The following is a 17,791-nucleotide window of genomic DNA, read 5'->3' as shown; positions in this document are numbered from 1 at the left end:
GGACAACTGCGGATGTGGAAATTTGGAAATGGGTGGCCAACGAGGGCAATGACGTTCTCCCAGGAGGGGAGCTGCCAGAGCTTTGCTCAACAGTTGTCAACTAGTATGTCTTTGGGCCTCTCAGGGCCTCACCTTGTTTCAGCTCCAAAAATGATTACAGCTTGCCTGATTTCTAAACTAAATAACATGTGGAGGTGAAGGTGCGTGCCCTCTACCCTAGAAAAAACTCAGCCACAGTTATCTTACTGGTTTCATGTAGAAGGAAACAGATTCTGGGCACAGAGTTCCCAGGTACAGATTCCCACTCTTCCTCCCTCAGCTTGTCAGACTTACACAAACTACTTAAGGTCCTGGGCAGAAAGTTGTCATTTGTTTCCTCATGGAGTTATTGTAAGGTTTAGATGAGAAAATAATTATATAACACACAGGATATTTGTCTGCAACATAGTGCTGAATAAATGTTAGTGATCATTTTATTTCTTTTGTTGGATGATATTTGCACTAAGTGTTAAGCGATAAACTGAGGCATAGTAAACATTTTAGGAGCTTATTTGAGCAAAAATCAATTTGGGCTGTGCTAAGCCAGAAGCAAAACAAGGAAATTATTTGATTGGCTATAGCTTAAGCAGTTGCATTAATTGGGAAAGCCTAGCTGGCAACTTGTAATTGGTTGTCCTTAAATTTCAATTTCTTAACGTTGAGGCATTACAGGCTTAGGTTTGGTTTTCTTACATAGGCTAATGAGGCATTAAAGCCACCTCAGTCTAATGACCTCCTTGTTTAATTATTTTAACAGATGTTAGATATTATTCTGGTTTGATTATGTAGTTTCCTCCATGAGTTAACTTGACTCAGAGTAAAGTTATTGAGAGAAAGGAAAGTTAGAAGTCTTGTTCCCCAAACCCATAGTCGAGCCTCTATACTGGCTGTAATTTCTGCTATTAATTTCATCACATAGGATCTGCAGATCGTCTTAAGATTTAAGCTATTGCTCTTTTCACTTCTCATAGTGAATGTTCACAAAACATGGGGACAAGGTCTTTGTCACTAGAGTAGCTATAAGGAGTTAATTAGCAAAAGTTCACGTACAAATTTTGTTCTAGTAAAAGGCTTAAATTGTAAGTCCCCTTTTCAAGCTATTTTAGAAACACAAACCTATTTATGATGGTGAGTTTCTTTTAAAATGAAATTCTAAACCATCCCAAATCATTTTTGATGTAGTACTATAGAGTAGGAACGTATTTTCTGCCCATTTTATCAGAAAGTTTGGATATATATCTAATTTTCACATGGTTTTTCATCCCACCTCGAAATCATTTTAATCCTAATCCCATCCTGGTTTAGAGCCCGTATGTGGAGGCTCTGAATTCCTCCAACAGATTTTTTTTTAATTTTTTTTTTTAGTGTTTATTTTATTTTTTAAGAGGGAGAGAGACGGAATGTGAGCAGGGGAGGTGCAGAGAGAGAGGGAGACACAGAATCCGAAGCAGGCTCCAGGCTCTGAGCTGTCAGCACAGAGCTTGATGTGGGGCTCGAACTCAACAGATGGCAAGATCGTGACCTAAGCCGAAGTAGGACGTGTAACTGACTGTGCTACCCAGGTGCCCCTAAAAATATGATTAGAAAATAAAACTCAAAGCAAATGTCACTTTCCTTCTTTAAAAGGAGGTAATATTTTCTACCTTGATGAAGAGTGAGAGATCCCTTACAGTCTAGAGGTGCCCTGATTTCTGCCCTCTGTGCTATAATTGTTATATTTCTGACTTCTGGTGCTTCTGACTTCTGGTCAACAGATTTGGCTCCTTGGTTGCTAAGAGCTAGGTAAACATTTTGTTCAGGGCATTTTTATTGGCAACATTTAAAATAACTTATTGGAAAATTTTGAGAAGGGAATTCAAATTAAAGAAAATAGAAACATTATAATGAAGATCTCTGAAATAAAACAAAATCAATACAATCAGTTATGGCTTATCCATTATCCTAGATAGAGTGGCTTCATATTATCTGTTTAACTCTGAACAATTAACATGAATTTCCCGCTTTCATCTATCTTAGGGTTAATGAACAATGAATGGGCAATTTGGAAATATGTGTAGAAAGTAGGTCCCTTTTCTTTTATCATTTGTTTCTCTATTGAGTAGATACTCTGTATTTATAGCGTTTGCCTCAGGACTATCTGCATCATCCTTTTTGCCATTTTGCCTTTTATATGGGCATATTACAACTGGTTGTCTCCAAGCAGTTTTATCTGGGCAAATTATTAAGGAATCAATTTTTCAAGAACAGTATGAAATAGGAAATTTTAGCGTCAGCGAAGGAAACATAAAAAACAAAACAAAACAAAAAAAAACATATCTTGACTGCAGGAAAAAAAGTTTTGCCTAAGAATTTTTATTTTGCATTTTGTTTTCCAGAACAATTAACACCTGCCCTGTTCTAGACCTAACACCAGGACAGAATAATAACCACAAACTATGTATATTGCATTGGCACTTTGCTAAGGTCTATAAAATTGGCTTCCATTTTGTTTTCTTTTAAACAGTGAGTTTTTTAAGCCTCACTACCTTTACTAACCGAGTCTACCTTTTCCTCAGCAAAATATTCTAAGAGTCCTACCTTTGATATAGGTTGTTTTATTTCCAAATTAAACAAAAAAAAATTGCCAGCTTTTTTATTGTGAAACATTAGAGTGATGTCTCTGTTTTCTGAAAAATGACACTTTCTCGCATAGGGTTACATCTACTTTAAAGGTTTAAATGTTAAGCAAGTTATTATTTTTAAGTATTGCATTACCAAGCACCTTCATTTGAGAAACTTGCTATAACATTGATTGTTTTTGGAGTAATTCATTCCAATTTTGTTTCCATCATATTCTCACAGAAAATCTTGATCTTCCCCAAAGTGTGCCTATCCTGACTGGCATCTGCAGCAACTTAGGGTGAAACTCATGAAAGGGTGTCTTTGTTTGGGGCAGAGGAAAACCGAGACTATTAAGATTTTCTTTATTTGCAGAAACTCAGCAATGTTCTTTCTGTAGTTGCTCCGTTTTGACACTCTTTGCGGTCAGGTCAACAGTGGTTGTTTTTAAAAGCACATCCACCCACGAGTGGGTGTGTTTCTAAAGCCGGTCTTCCCCGCTAACTGTGGTGTGGTGACCTTCCATCCGCAGCTTACCTGTGGTCTGGCAATTGATGTATTTTGTACTCCATTTCTAATTCTTCTCATGATGGAGAAACAAAATCAGAGAAAGTCTGAGGTTCCTGCAAGGTAGCTGGTATTTTTTTTAATAGATCCCCCTGACAGACTCAGGTGTGAGGCTTGGGTATTGGATTTGGAAACGAGCTCTGTGGGCAGTCCACATGGGCATCGCTATTCCGGCAATCCCACTTTCCATTCAAGATGTACCTGCTGACAGTTTCATCTTTCAATTTAGAGAAAATACAATGAAAAATAAAGTAGTTCTGAGCAGCAAAAGGAAGTTGGTTGGTGAAGTAAAAGTGTCAAAATTTTTTTTTAAAGACCATTTCCCTTTGTTTTTTGATTCAGTCAAGAAATCTGTTGAGTGCCTACTAAGTGCTGGGCTCTCCCCTAAATCCAAAAGTGAGTATTGAGCAAAGGCAGATAGTGTTCCTGTCCTCATGGAGTTTAGAGTCTAGTGGGGGGAGCAATTTTATTCAATACATCATCAACAGCAGCATAAAGTTACAACTGTGATAAGAGCCAACAGAGAAAAGTACATGGAAAGAACATAAATACAGATCAAACCAAATATGGAGGGTCAGCTAAAGCTTCTGTGTAGAAATGATGATTTAACTGCTGTCTGAAGGGTGACTAGGAGTTGACAAGACCAAGATGGGCTGGAGAGCATGCCAGTAAAGAGGACAACATTCATCACGCCGTCATTCTATGTGTCCAACACTGTTCTGGCTGCTGAGGACAGAGCAGTGAACAAAATGAATTCCCTGCCCTTGTGGGGCTTACATTTTGGTTGAGGAAGGAAACAGACTATGAACAAATGACCAAATAAATAAGTGCTGTCAAGTGGTTATAAGTGCTGTGAAGAAAAATAAAGAATAAGCTGAATAAGGCGTACAGGGTGTGGAGGTGAGGTGGGTGTTTTACAGGGGGCAGTTGGGGGAAGGTCCCCCTAGTAGTAAGTCACCTTTCAGCTGAGACATGAAAGGGAGGCAGCAGGTCATGCAGCTATGAGTGGCAGAGGCATATCTGAGCACAAAGAGAGCTGAAGCCTGGAGTAGAGCATCCTGGGATGTTCTAGGAACACATGAGACCATGTCTGAGTGTGTACTGGGGGAGACTGGAGGCAGTGGTAGTAGAGTCACGTGATTCAGTCCCTTTTATGTGAGGACTACATTGGAAAATTTTAGCGCAGAACTGATAGACCTGACTTGCCTTTGGGAAGGATCACTTGAGCTAATACACAGAGAATAGACTATTAGTGGAGCAAAGATGAGGGCAGCAAGAACCATTTAGAGGTTGTTACCTTAATGGTTTGGGCCAATTTGGTACAAGCAAAGATAGTGGGAAGTGGCCAGATCCTGAATATACTTTGCAGATAGTTGATGGGCTTTGCTGAGAAGTAGAGATAGAGCATGAGAAAAAGAGTCAAGGATGGCCTCAGGATCTCTGCACTGAGCAACACAAAAACTCAAGGCTTTATTTGCTAAGATGGGGAAAGTTTTAAAAGGAGCAAGTTGGGGGAGGTGGTTTAGGAGCTTGTTCTGTGGTAGGTTAACTTACCTCTTAGACATGTGCCAAGCCTAAGGAGAGGCTTGCATGTTTGATTAACACCTTGTCTGAGCAAAGCAAGCACAGGAGAACATGTTGTCTAATATGCTAGAGAGAGTAGGCTGGTGCCAAACCGCATCAGACCTTGGAGATTTCAGCCATTATCCTCAAAACAATGGGAAGACATGAGGTTTTAAGGGATATTTCAGGCTATCAGATTGTCATTGCCAAATGGGAACTGGCTGCAGTGTGGCAAAGAGATTGGAGTTGGGTATTGATGCGGATGAGAATGGATGCAGAAAACTTATTATAAACACAACAGTCCAGACAAGATGTGGTAGCTTAAGTCATGTGGTAATGGTAGGTGTGGAAAGGCAGGCAATTAGATGAATTCAGGAGGTGACTGTTAGGAAGTGGTGGGTAGATATAGAGGTGACAGAGAAGGAAGTGCCAAAGGTGACTCTTGGCTTTCAGACTTGAACAATAGAATGGACAGTGATTTCATTCAAGAATATGGGGAAAACTGGAATGAGAACTATTCTTTGGGGAAAAGATCTTAAGATTAAGGTGTCTATAATATACAAGTGGACATGTCAAGTAAGCATGCGCCATAGTCTGAAGTTCAGGGGCAAGGTCTAGGCACAAGAGAGTAAATTTAAGAGAGATGATTCCAGGGGTGCCTTGGTGACTCAATCTGTTAAGTGTCCAACTTCAGCTCAGATCATGGTCTCATGGTTCATGGGTTCGGGCCCCGCATTGTGCTGACAGCTCAGAGCCTGGAGCCTGCTTCGGATTCTGTGTCTCATTTTCTCTCTGGCCCTCCCCCTCTTGTGCTCTGTCTCTCTCTGTCTCTTAAAAATAAATAAATGTAAAATAAAAAAGAATTTTTTTTAAAGAAACATGATTCCAAAGCTTAAAAGGAAGGAGAGTTTTGAATGAGGCTGATTGATATGCAGGAGAGGAAAGGGATCATTAATCATATACCTCTCAAAGAATATAGAAGAAAACAGAATCCAAACCCAAGTAGAGGAATGAGCCCTGGATACGAAAAGAGGCAGCTTTTTTCCTTATTGGAAAGGATGGGTGCAGATTTAAGTAGATTTATTTGTATGGTTTCATTCGTTCAACAAACACACACTGTGTGCCTGTTATCTGCCAGGCACAGATCAAACTGCTGGGGATACAGAGATTTAAAAGAAACAACCCTCTCCATCAAGGACCTCTCAGTTCAATAGGAGACATTGTACAAGTGTAGCAACAGAACAGCGTTCATGAGAACCATGGGAATACCCTGAAACTTTGTGAATGTCACTTTCCAAAAGTTCAGAGAAGAGATGGGTATGATATTGTGGCCTATGTTGCTGAAAAAGAGAACATTTCAAGGAAGTTGGGAATCTGAATCCAAGAAATCAGATTTTGCGATTTATCGCTGGGAAGAGACAAATGCTATTTCCAATACAAGGCAAGAGCCCCAGGATTGATCTAACTGTTTGCAGTTCTAGGCTAAGATTTCTTTAAATACATTCTCTCACTAACTTTCTCCTTGAAAACTAGAGCAAAGACCTCAGCCTATGCACGTTCAATCTTCTAGCACTCCAGAGATATACAGTGACCCTGAGCTAGCTTCAAGCTGGTCTCATCCTTTCCACCCTTGGCTAATATCCAAATTGCAAACTTCCCATGGCATCTGTTCTCTCTCATATTCTCATATCCACACTCCTTCATGCTTTCTTCTCTTCTCCTGGCTTTTTCTTCCCTACTGCATCCTTCACACCTATTCTCCATTATGTTTGTGGAAGCCCTCTACATCTTTTACCTCCTTGCTTTAACGGAAATTTGAATATCCTTTTAGAAATGATCTCAAGTAGTTTATTCTCTTTCCTGTGGTCCTGAGAGTGTTCAGAATCCTCTTATGGTCTAAGCATTATATCTTCAGACATCTTTTCTGTAGCCCATGGCATCTGATTATTGTTCTACCTAAGATCTCTGCCATCTATCCACATCATGATTATTCCTCCATACTCTTCCATAGCTTTGGCATCTGAGTCACCATTCACATCTTCACTCCAAATTCTGCTACATCAGTGTAGATGACCCAACAAATCTGCCCATCCCCACCATTGTTCCTTGGCCTATTCAATTCCAGTGTTCTTTAGGTTAACTCCTCATTGACAGCTATTCCCATGGCCACATCATGGACACTGCCATTCACAGCTGCTTCAGTTCTAGAATCGTGAATTCCAGCATCTCACTCTCTGAAAACAACCTGTCATTGAAAAGCCAAAGCCTAGGGGCGCCTGGGTGGCTCAGTTGGTTAAGCGTCTGACTTCAGCTCAGGTCACGATCTCGCGGTCCGTGAGTTCGAGCCCCGCGTCGGGCTCTGGGCTGATGGCTCAGAGCCTGGAGCCTGCTTCCGATTCTGTGTCTCCCTCTCTCTCTGCCCCTCCCCCGTTCATGCTCTGTCTCTCTCTGTCTCAAAAATAAAAATAAAACGTTAAAAAAAAAAGAAAAGCCAAAGCCTTTAGTGTTATCATCACTACACCTATTCTTTGACCTCAATGAGCTTAGCTTTAGCTAAGTTAAAGCTAGTTAGATTGGTCCTGATAAAGCTGTATTTCTAACCCTTGCTAGTTACTAGCCCAATGTAAAATATAAAGAAACTCTTTTTCCTACCTTGTTTTAATTTTTTTAATGCTTTTTTTTTTTTTTTTATTTTTGAGAGGGAGAGAGAGCATGAGCAGAGGAGGGGCAGAGAGAGAGGGAGAGAGAATGAGTCCCAAGCAGGCCTCTCACTGTCCGTGCAGAGCCCAACGCAATGCTGGAAGCCACAAACCACAAGATCATGACCTGAGCTGAAATCAAGAGTCAGACGCTTAACTGACTGAGCCACCCAGGGGCCCCTTTCCTGCCTGGTCTTAATACATTTGTGTAATAAGTTAAAGATAAGGACTTCTGTGCTCATGAACAGCACCAGCATTTCCTTTCCACTTGAAAATACCTAAAGAATTCTAAAGTCAAACTGAAAAGTATTATTAAATCCACCTTGAGCTAAGTGCAAAAATGGTTGGAATATGGCCTCAATAATAGTATAGATAATTGGTGCTCAAAGTGTGGTCTGCGGATCCCTGTGGTCACCAAGATACTTTTAGGAATCCACACTTTCAAAGCTAGTTTTATAAAAATATTAAGATGTTAGCTGCCCTTTTTACTATGTTGACATTTGCACCAATGGTGCAAAAGTGATGTGGGTTAAAACAGCACAATCAAGGCAGTGCCCCCAACCTGTCCTCCTAGTCATTGTGTTCTTGGTCATCAGGCCCTCAGAGCTTAAATAAAACGACCAGTTTCATTTAAGAATACCTTTGAAGAAACACTTAAAATAATTGTATTTCAACCCTTGCTTACATGTCTTTAATATTTTGTATGATGAAATAAAAAGTATATTTAAAGAACTTCTGCATACCAAAGAAGGCTGGGCATCTCAGAGAAGAGCCTGTGTGATGGGTTGTGAACTGAACTAGTTGATTTCATCACAAAATACCATTTTATCTGCAAGAATGACTTCTAGACAAACTCTGGTTATTCAGATCTGGGTATTTGGCAGACATTTCCTCAAAATAAGCTAAGCGAACCTGTCACTTAGGTAAACAACTGGCAGTATGTTTGCCAATGACAGACTTTGAGCTTTCAAATAAAGATTAGAGTCTTGGAAGACTTGTGCCAATGACTAAGAGCTTGACAGCTTCCCAATAGTTGAAGACTTTTCTGATGAGATTGGTGACATTAACAACTATGATTTTTCGATATTATATAATGAAATTTGTCAACATTTGGAAGATCTGCATAACTCAGTAAATCATTCTTTTCCAAATGACCAATGCATGGTGTTATAAAATTATGCATATAACTAAAAGATCCATCTAAATAGTGAGAAAGACCAATGGATCTTAAAGTAACAGAATATGAAAATTTTATATGGTTGTAGATTCCACATTGTACTAAACTTTGAGAAACTACAATGTGCTAAGTTTTGGGTATGATATAAAAAAAATCCACAATTATTTGGAAAGGATTTTAAAGTTCTCCTCCCTCTTCCAACTATATATCGTGTGAGGCCAGATTTTCTTCATATATTCAACCAAAACAATGCAACAGATTGGATACAGAAACAGATATGAAAATCTCGTTGCTAGGGCATATATTAAAGAGGGTTTGCAAAAATGTAAAACAGTGCCAATTCCCTCAATGTAGATTTTTTTCATTATAGAAAATATATTCACTTTTCAAAAAAAATCTGTTATTTCTGTTAACATTTAATAGGTTTACCATTTTAAATGATAAGTAAATATATATTTTTTAAATGTCTCAGTTTTATTTTCAAATACACTAAATATCGGTGGATATAACCACATGCAAGCTCTTTGGGTACTCAGTAATGTTTAAGAGTATAAAGAGATCCTGAGACAAAAAAGTTTGATAAAGCTAGGTTAGCTGATCATAGTGAGAGAGGGACAATTTTCCTCATGCTGAACTGCAGGTACACAGAAGACAACATGTTTCGTGACCTTTAATCCCAAGAAATATAAGCAGTTTTGTTACTTATTGATTAAAATATGCTTTACAGATTTCAGCCAAGGAATTTTCAAAGAGATCCAGCATTTTATCAGTCAGAGTTCTTTGGCTGAAAGCAACAGAAACCAGCAAGGGCAGCTGGATCCATTGTGTAATGAGTTACCCACAATTTACCCGCTTAAAGCAACATGTAATTATTATCTCACAGTTTCCATGCAGTTTTAGAATTCAGGGAAGGTTGTTTCTTCTAAGCCAGGAGAAGGATCTCTTTCTTATGAAGATAGTCATTCATGTAAAGGGATCAGGTCCACCAAGGATAATCTCCCTGTTCAGTTGATTAGGGACTTTTCTTTTTTTAATTTTTTTTTAACGTTTATTTATTTTTGAGACAGAGAGAGACAGAGCATGAACGGGGGGAGGGCCAGAGAGAGAGGGAAACACAGAATCCGAAGCAGGCTCCAGGCTCTGAGCTGTCAGCACAGAGCCCGAAGCGGGGCTCCAACTCACGGAGTGCGAGATCATGACCTGAGCCGAAGTCGGACACTTAACCGACTGAGCCACCCAGGCACCCCTAAGGACTTTAATTACATCTGTAAAATGCCTTCACCTCTACCTTTTGAGGTAACATAATCATGACAGTGAAAACCTATCACCTCTGCTGTATTCTACTGGTTAGAAGCAAATTACAAGTCCTGCCCATTCTCAAGAGGAGGGAGTTATACAGTGGCATATCATGGGGGTATCATGGGGGGCGGGGTATCATCTTAGAATTCTGCCTACCATAACAATAGAAACAAACAAGAAATTTATTGGAAGGAAATGAAGTAGCCACACAGTCAAAGGAATGGCTAAAAACAAACAAAAAAACAGCCTTAGAAAGGGCAAAAAGCCCTTTTTCCATTTCCTAAGAGCTATCAGAGACTTTGGTATCAAGAAGACAGGTATTAATTGACTAGATTATCTAGTCAACATGCCACCGCTAAATGAATCAACTCCATATATATATATATATATATATATATATATATATATATATATTTGTTGTTGTATATTTTATATTTACCTATTTATATATCAACTTTTATGTATCAATATGCATGTATTTTTTAATGATGTGTGCCTTCATGCAAAGTTAAAGTTCTACCCCTTGGCTAAGTGAGACAGAATGTCTTGAGTGATAGCCTCATAGAGACTACGCAGAGTGGGGGGAGAGATGCTACCTCAAAAGGAGGTTTTGATCAGTAGAAGAGATGCTGGAAGGCCAACATGCAAATATCTACTAGTCATCATAACCAAAGATATCATAACTTTTCAAAAAGCAAAGGTAGAAAAATATTATCCTTCAACAATATATATTTATAATGTAAAACGTGGCAAAACCTTTTATACTTATGAGCTCAGGTTTTGAAAATTCTTTCAAATAGGTAATTATTATATATCTCCATTGACATGCTTTTTGACGACACAAAGTAGTTTTGCTGTGGTATTTTGAATATTTCATTTATTATTTATATGGAAGAGGGGCAGTTAGCTATTTGTGTTTTTAAACAGAAAGGTACTTTAGGGATTATTTGTTCACTATATTAGTTCATCTTGGTCTTAATTCCAATGTTACTTTTATCCTATATTTGAGATTGTATCTCCCACTCAGGTTTTCTAGCCTTAACTCTTCCATCATTCCAAGAGCTTCCAAAATCATTCTTCCATTATCAAGGAGACAGATGTTCATATTCTTCTGAGACCAGCTTCTAAGAAGGAATCACGAGATTGACTTTCACCACTGCTTATACAAAGTACAGTTTCAAGTATCCCCCCCGCCCCCCAAGTGTTTGGCTGGAGTCAACCTTTCCTTTAGCATGCAAAGAGCATAGGTTAGCCCCCCTTTCCAGGTTCTGTGAAGTCAGAATTTGCACCCAAGTTTCCAAGGATTCCTGGCAGGCTTCCATTCTCCTGCTTATTTCTCATTCTGAATTCCTGCTCCCATGGGATCCTTCACCTGCCTGCTAATTCCTCACCACCTGTGCTGGCTGCTCTTTCCAGACACTTCCCAGACACTGCTCCCTTTACGAAGAGTACCACTAACATAAATATATAGCAGACCCTTCCTAAAGTTATAGGGAAACAGAGATTACAGCACAAAATGGGAAGTTTTTTGTTTTTTGTTTTTAATTTCACTTAACTGTTCTTGCCTCATCATCCACAGCACAGATTTTTTTGGTTCCCATTCCTTCTCCCACCAATGTATTCATGCCCTTTCTCTCCCCTCTGGAATTCCTCTTCCTCCAGTTCCCTTCTTTCCTCCTCCTCCTCCTCTTTCTTTTTCTTACCTATCTCTCTCTTTCTCTCTCTGGTAGAGTGGGTGAGAGGTGATGGTTCTCATGATTAAACATGCCCATACTTCCCTTTCCTGAAGACAAAACAAAAAAAAAAGATCTCCTTGGGAAGGTTCCTGCCATTCTTTTTCCTCTGAATTACAATTCTCTACGTGCAATATTATCACTTTACATTTTATTAGCATTATTTTTTTTCTCTGTGTAAGCTTTTATTGAGAAGAGCTTATACGTGTTAAAAATACTTCTAAAAACATCTAGGCCAACACCAATTCCAACACTGACATGAAGAAAAATGCACCAGAGAGCAGTGGTTTCAAACATCTGCAGAGGCTGTATTTGTACAGTATGGTGTTTTTGTTTTTGTTTTTGTTTTTTTGATGAGAAGAGGAAGGAAGAGCCTATATAGTTGGAAAGGATAACTGAACTGTGTCATTACTCACAGACAAAAGGTGTACTTTCTCTAAAGTGCTACGAATTTCATTGAATATTTACAGGCCAGTTTTGCAAATGCCATTTTGAATTTGTATTAAAGAAAGATCAACTTATGTATGTATTACATCTATAAGTGTATGTGTGTGCACAGAGATAATGGGTGACGTTCAAGTATGTATGTAAACATACGCTAAAATGCATCTCTCCAAATCTCTCCACGTCTTGTTTTTTCTTCCTCTAATATTACTGTGACTTTTTACTTTATATTTGACAGAAATCTAAAAATACTTTCTCAAGAACATGAAGGAGAAAATTCTTAAAATTGTAGATTTATTTCACCTAGATAATCTGCAGATTTGTGGCTTTTGTTTGTGTGTATACACTACTGTATTTCCTGTCCTTCTCTTGGGGGGGGGGGGCGGGGGGAAACTAAGATTGCTCTCCTCCCTCCTCTTGTCTCTCCAGCTGAATCCCTTTATTTTTTTAGTCTCACATACTGAGGTGTTTTTGCAGACTTCACTGCAACCTGATAATATTCCCAACGTTTCCTTTGATGTTTATATTCTGAGTTACTTTTCAAAAAAAAAAAAATAAAAAAAAAAAAAAAAAAAAAAAAAAAAAAAAATATATATATATATATATATATATATATATATATATATATATATATATATAATGTAAAATCCTTTCTTTCCTTCCTGTGCCAGCATTTGAAGTGAAAAACAAACAGTCTCCTTTTTCTTGTTGTGTGTCCCAGCAGCGGGACATGTGTAGCTTGGGGGGGGGGGGGGGGGTCTGTCCTTTCTGCTTTTCATTCCTGAGAAGGTACCTCAGCTGCCCCAGGGAGTGGCTGGTTCTTGAGAGAATGGCTGCTGGGTGTTAGCGGAACCCCCTGGGGCGTGCATCAGAGTGGCGTGGAAACTCCTCTTCCTTCCCAGAGTCTACAGAGAAATCACTTCAGTCAATACACTCAGTGCCAGAGAAAAAGGGCAAATGGAGGTGGGGGGGGGGTGGAGAGCAACATCTGTTCTTGGAGTGTTGAGTCAGACGGTTCAGCATGGACATGACTCTGGATATCTTTGTGCCTTCCTTTCAGTGCACAACTTTTCATGTTACACAAAAGGATTCACACAGATTTTCAGGATTTCTGTGCACTGGAGAGGAAAGTCTGTGTAAGTTTGAGGCCTTACCCTGGCACCTTTATGCCATTAGAACTAGGTAGCTTAAAATAACAGGTAACATGTACTAACTAAAATAAAAACTTTTCCTTAAAATCGTATTATCATTAATCAACTGTCCTTCTTGACTTCTGAACATCATTATGCTAATAAATTTACCCGGTACTCTACACATGCTAAAATTATGCATTCTGGAGCTAGCATGTTATTTTTAAATGCTTTTAAAGTTCCATAGGAGTTTACATTCAATAATTGACCTAATTTAGTCGATGCAACAGAAATGGACATCTCTGTGGTCCCATGGGTCAGTGACAACACAGAACTATTTCCCCATGAGCTACCCATGTCTCTCCACCTACTGGGCTCTAGTCCTGTTCATATATTCAAATCATGGTAAAGAAATATGGAATTAGAGTCACCATTACAACCCTAGAGATCTCCTTAAACTCTTAATAGTGCACTGAATTGAACTTTCCTGTTTAACCACCAGGCCAGTAGACTGATATCATTATACTCGGATCACTTTCTTTTAAGAAAAGATAAAAGTATTCCAAAAGTTCAAATTAAGCTTAGCAGAGGACAGTGGAGAAAAAGCTACTTTTATCTTTTCTACGTTTGGGTAATGGTTAACAGAATCAATTTGGAATTAGTGAGATCAGGTTCAAAACCCTGCTCTGCCTCTTGGATGGCTCCATTTAAAAAAAGTTAATCTCTATAAATTCCCTTATCTATAAAATGAGTATAACGGTCGTGTGGAAATAAAAGAAAACTAACCAAATGAGAATAAGCAAAGGCAATTTATTCTGAGAGCTTGTTGTAGCAAGGGAGTCAGCCCCAGTCACTTGCAGAGGAGCTGGAAAGCCTTAGAGGGGAAAAGGGGAAGAAGGCTTTATGTGTGTCCTGACTGGGGGCTGTTGGCTTGGAGAAGTTGTAGGTGAGCTCATTAGAAGTGGGGTATCGTGTGTGGTTGGTGAGCAGCACATACTTGGCTTCCTCTAAGTTGGAAACAGGGACAGAAATTAGAGAAGCTGCCAGTTGTTACTCTGGACCAGCTGTTACAGAAAAAAATTATAGTTCAGCTTCCTGGATTGTTACTAGAGATACCAACTTGAGTTCCTGCAAATCTTATTTATAGCAGGTTGGCTTTCTGGTTGGTTTATTGCAGATAAGGGTTTGGGTTCCCGGGCAGGCTGCTTCAGGGGGTAGGTCAAAGTTCTGTTTTTATACATGCTCTAGCCATTGCCCAGTTATCCAGTCTCTCAATTGTATCATCATGGTGTTACCGTGTAGCACATGCTCAATAAATACAAATACACATCACATCTAGGATTTTTCTTCACATCAGTGCTGGAGTTTGGATCAGAACTGAGTGGATGTGGGAGAAGTCAGATTGTGCTGCCATAACTAGGTACTTCCCTGTGGAATTAGGTCAGAGTCAGAATGGCTTATCAGTTGTAGGCAAAACACCGGTGGAGTCGTGAGAAGAATCTGAAATTGTCTATCCCATTCATTTCACTTCTAGTAACTGTCCAAGCCCAAAAGTAACTCTGGGGTCTTAATAGGTCTTTAAATGCATCCTGAGTTTAGGATGTATTCTGGGGATACAAATGAGCATAAAGCCTCTTGCAGGTGTTAGAAATTCTATAACCAGAACTCTCATGTGATGAGAGACAAGGCACCTTATCCTGAACAGGTAGGTGTCTGTTCCTCATTGTATCCCCAGGATCTAGCACAATGCCTGAAACATAGTATATACTTAGCCAGCAGCTGAATGAATGAATAAGTGAGTGAGTGAGTGAATGAATGAATTTCCCAACTTAGATCAAGTATCTATTATGAAAATAATAGGTGTCACCTTGCCTGCTATGTAATTTAGGTATTCCTGTGTGTTCTTTTTTTTCACCAAAACTCCTAACATCTGATTGAGCCAAAATTAATCAAATGATTGGTCACAGAATATACAATGACAGCCAAAATCAAGCATGACTATTTTGGTTCCTTGTACCCCCCAAATCCTGAATTCTGGAAAGGAAGTGCGAATGGACACATCAAGTGGAATTTTAAAGCAGTGTTCAGTGAACAGGAACCATGACTCGAAGTAGCTTCTTATTAACATCCGTGTGAAGTGGTACCAAGTTTGAACATTTAAAAATGTTACAGCTATTCAAGTGATTTCACAGATGTATATTCCAAGCCAGTTGGTTCACACAGCCTTTTGGAGACCATCCATGTCAATGTGACAGGCTGAGCTTCTTGCCTTTTGTGTGGCAGAGTCCCTGGAGACAAGGATTTCAGAAACAAGAGACATGGCTTAGCATCCAGCCACCACTGGGGTGCACTGGACCACACATGTTTTATCCATTCATTTGTTCATTGATTCATTCGCTTAAATAACATTGATAGGCCATGTAGAGTTTATTAGGCAGTAGGGATAAAAAGTTAATCTACCTTCCCCTCCCTCAAAGAGCTCAAGGCTCTGACATGAGATCACGGATGAACACAAATGCAGCAGCTAGAGATAGGATCTGACAGAATTTATTCATTCGGTTAGAATATATAAAGCACAAAAGGATGGCTAAGGTCTTTGCCCTTGAAGAACTTCAACTCTTGTACAGCAGAAAACCCGTGTACACAAATATACAAAATAGAACATGGTAAATGGAGGCAGGCCCTTAGAAGACAGGCAAGAATCCAGACTTGGGAATTCTCCTATCTTCCTTCTCCTTACCCCACATCTTTATTATACCTTCATTTTTGATTGATAAATAGACATAGGTGTTTGCCCTAGATATGAAGCAGGTTAGTAGTAAATTGGGTTGGCTTTTAAATTATGAAATAATGGTTCACATTTAGAACTAGACAGCAGAGGTCAGACAGTGTAACAGGAGCCTTAATAATTTGAAATATATTCTATGCCTGGCCACAGTAAAATGAACCGAGAGTGGATTTAACATTCCAGTAAATACTGTGAAAAGCATGTAAAACATAGGTGATTTGACTGGATAGTTCATATCAATTAACATTGTAAAAGAGAGTTTAAAATGGAGTTAGTATTTGTTTAAATAGCATAGTAACTGGAGGAGAGAACAGAGTGCCTCTTTTTCTCTGTTATAGTGATTGATATTAAATGATTAGGGCTAGGAACTTGTCCCAAACGCAGCTTTGATGGACTGTGTCTTTCTGATAGCTTGCACTTTGTTGTACAAAACCTGTTATGTTTCTTCTGATATTATATAGCTACAACACATAGTTTAATATAGACATGAAGTATTTTTTTAGATCTCTAAGTACCATTATTTTAAAGATAAATGCCTGAAATCTTTGTTGCTCTTTAATAGAATTCATTGTACATTATCAGAAAAAGAATGAATGTTGTTTGTGGTTTGCTGTGCTTCTGACACAGAATAAGATCTGATGGAGAGAATTGTACAGGGAAAGCATCAGCCTTAATTCAGAGTTAATCCTTCATAAAGGCCTAACTGCCCATTTCTGAATAATATATCTGTCTATGTCTATATCTATATCTATATCTATATCTATATCTATATCTATATCTATATCTATATCTATGTCTATCTAGAGACTGTCAATTTATTGGCATAGGTCATGATCAGTAAAGTCTGTTATAAAATAAGGATTTCCAATTCATCATATTGATTTGTATATAATTAACCTTCATATTAACCTTTTTAAAAAATATAATTTCCCATGTGGTTCAAGAATAATTAGCTGGTATATGGCAATGACTAAGCTCCTGGAATCTCACTACATGAAGTAACTAACTAACTCTGAGTCTTTTCTTTGGATGGATACAGTTAACAAATACTATGTCTGATCACTGACAGTAGCAAATCTTGCTATCCTACGTGTATTTTTACATATACACCATCGTAATATTGTGGTACAAAAAATAATTTGTGCTACGGTTTTGTAGTAATTTCTCAGTGTTAATCTATGAAACAATTGTCTTTTTGGTGGACTGAATTAATGATGTTGAATTGATCTCCTTTTAATCAGGCCTTGCTTTTAAAGACTTTATACATTCCAGCTATTTTGTTTCCATGCAGTTTCCTGGTTGAATAAAAGGTTGAGATAGGGTTGTTTGGATGAGAAATAGAAATCTCCAACCTTATTTCTAAGGTCTGCTTGAATGAGTCTGAATAAGTCTTTGAATCCATATGAGTGGCAGACTGTATCTTATTAGAAGAAATTAGGGCACATTGATGTATATATAACACTGGGGTTATGCAACATATTTATTAATCATTGGTATGCTATTCTATACAAATATCTGTTCATATACTTGCACTATATTTTTAAAAATCCTTTAAATAGCTATTCATTTCAAATTTTGGTTTTGGGAAGCAGGAAAACAAAGAAAAAAATAACTTTTCAAAGCTTTAGTTATTTATTAGAAAAGACATGTCCCCATTCCACCTCTATCGATACATGCATTATTATGGGTAACGCCTGTGAACTCAGATGCTGGCAGTAAATAATGTACAAAGTCTCTCAATCAAAATTACCTTC

General features: G+C 38.5%; 1 protein-coding gene across 2 annotated transcripts in view; it reads left to right on the top strand.

Moving 5' to 3' along the window:
* The window catches only part of FAR2 (fatty acyl-CoA reductase 2), a 151,288-nt gene that overhangs the window by 72,659 nt on the left and 60,838 nt on the right, over window positions 1–17,791 (top strand). The gene's annotated exons all lie outside the window — the stretch shown is intronic.

Source organism: Panthera pardus, unplaced genomic scaffold (genome assembly GCF_024362965.1).
Source record: "Panthera pardus isolate Hobbes unplaced genomic scaffold, ASM2436296v1 HiC_scaffold_6, whole genome shotgun sequence".
Lineage (NCBI taxonomy): Eukaryota > Metazoa > Chordata > Mammalia > Carnivora > Felidae > Panthera > Panthera pardus.
Note: the sequence above shows the minus strand (reverse complement) of the source record. Positions and strands in the feature narration are given on the sequence as shown.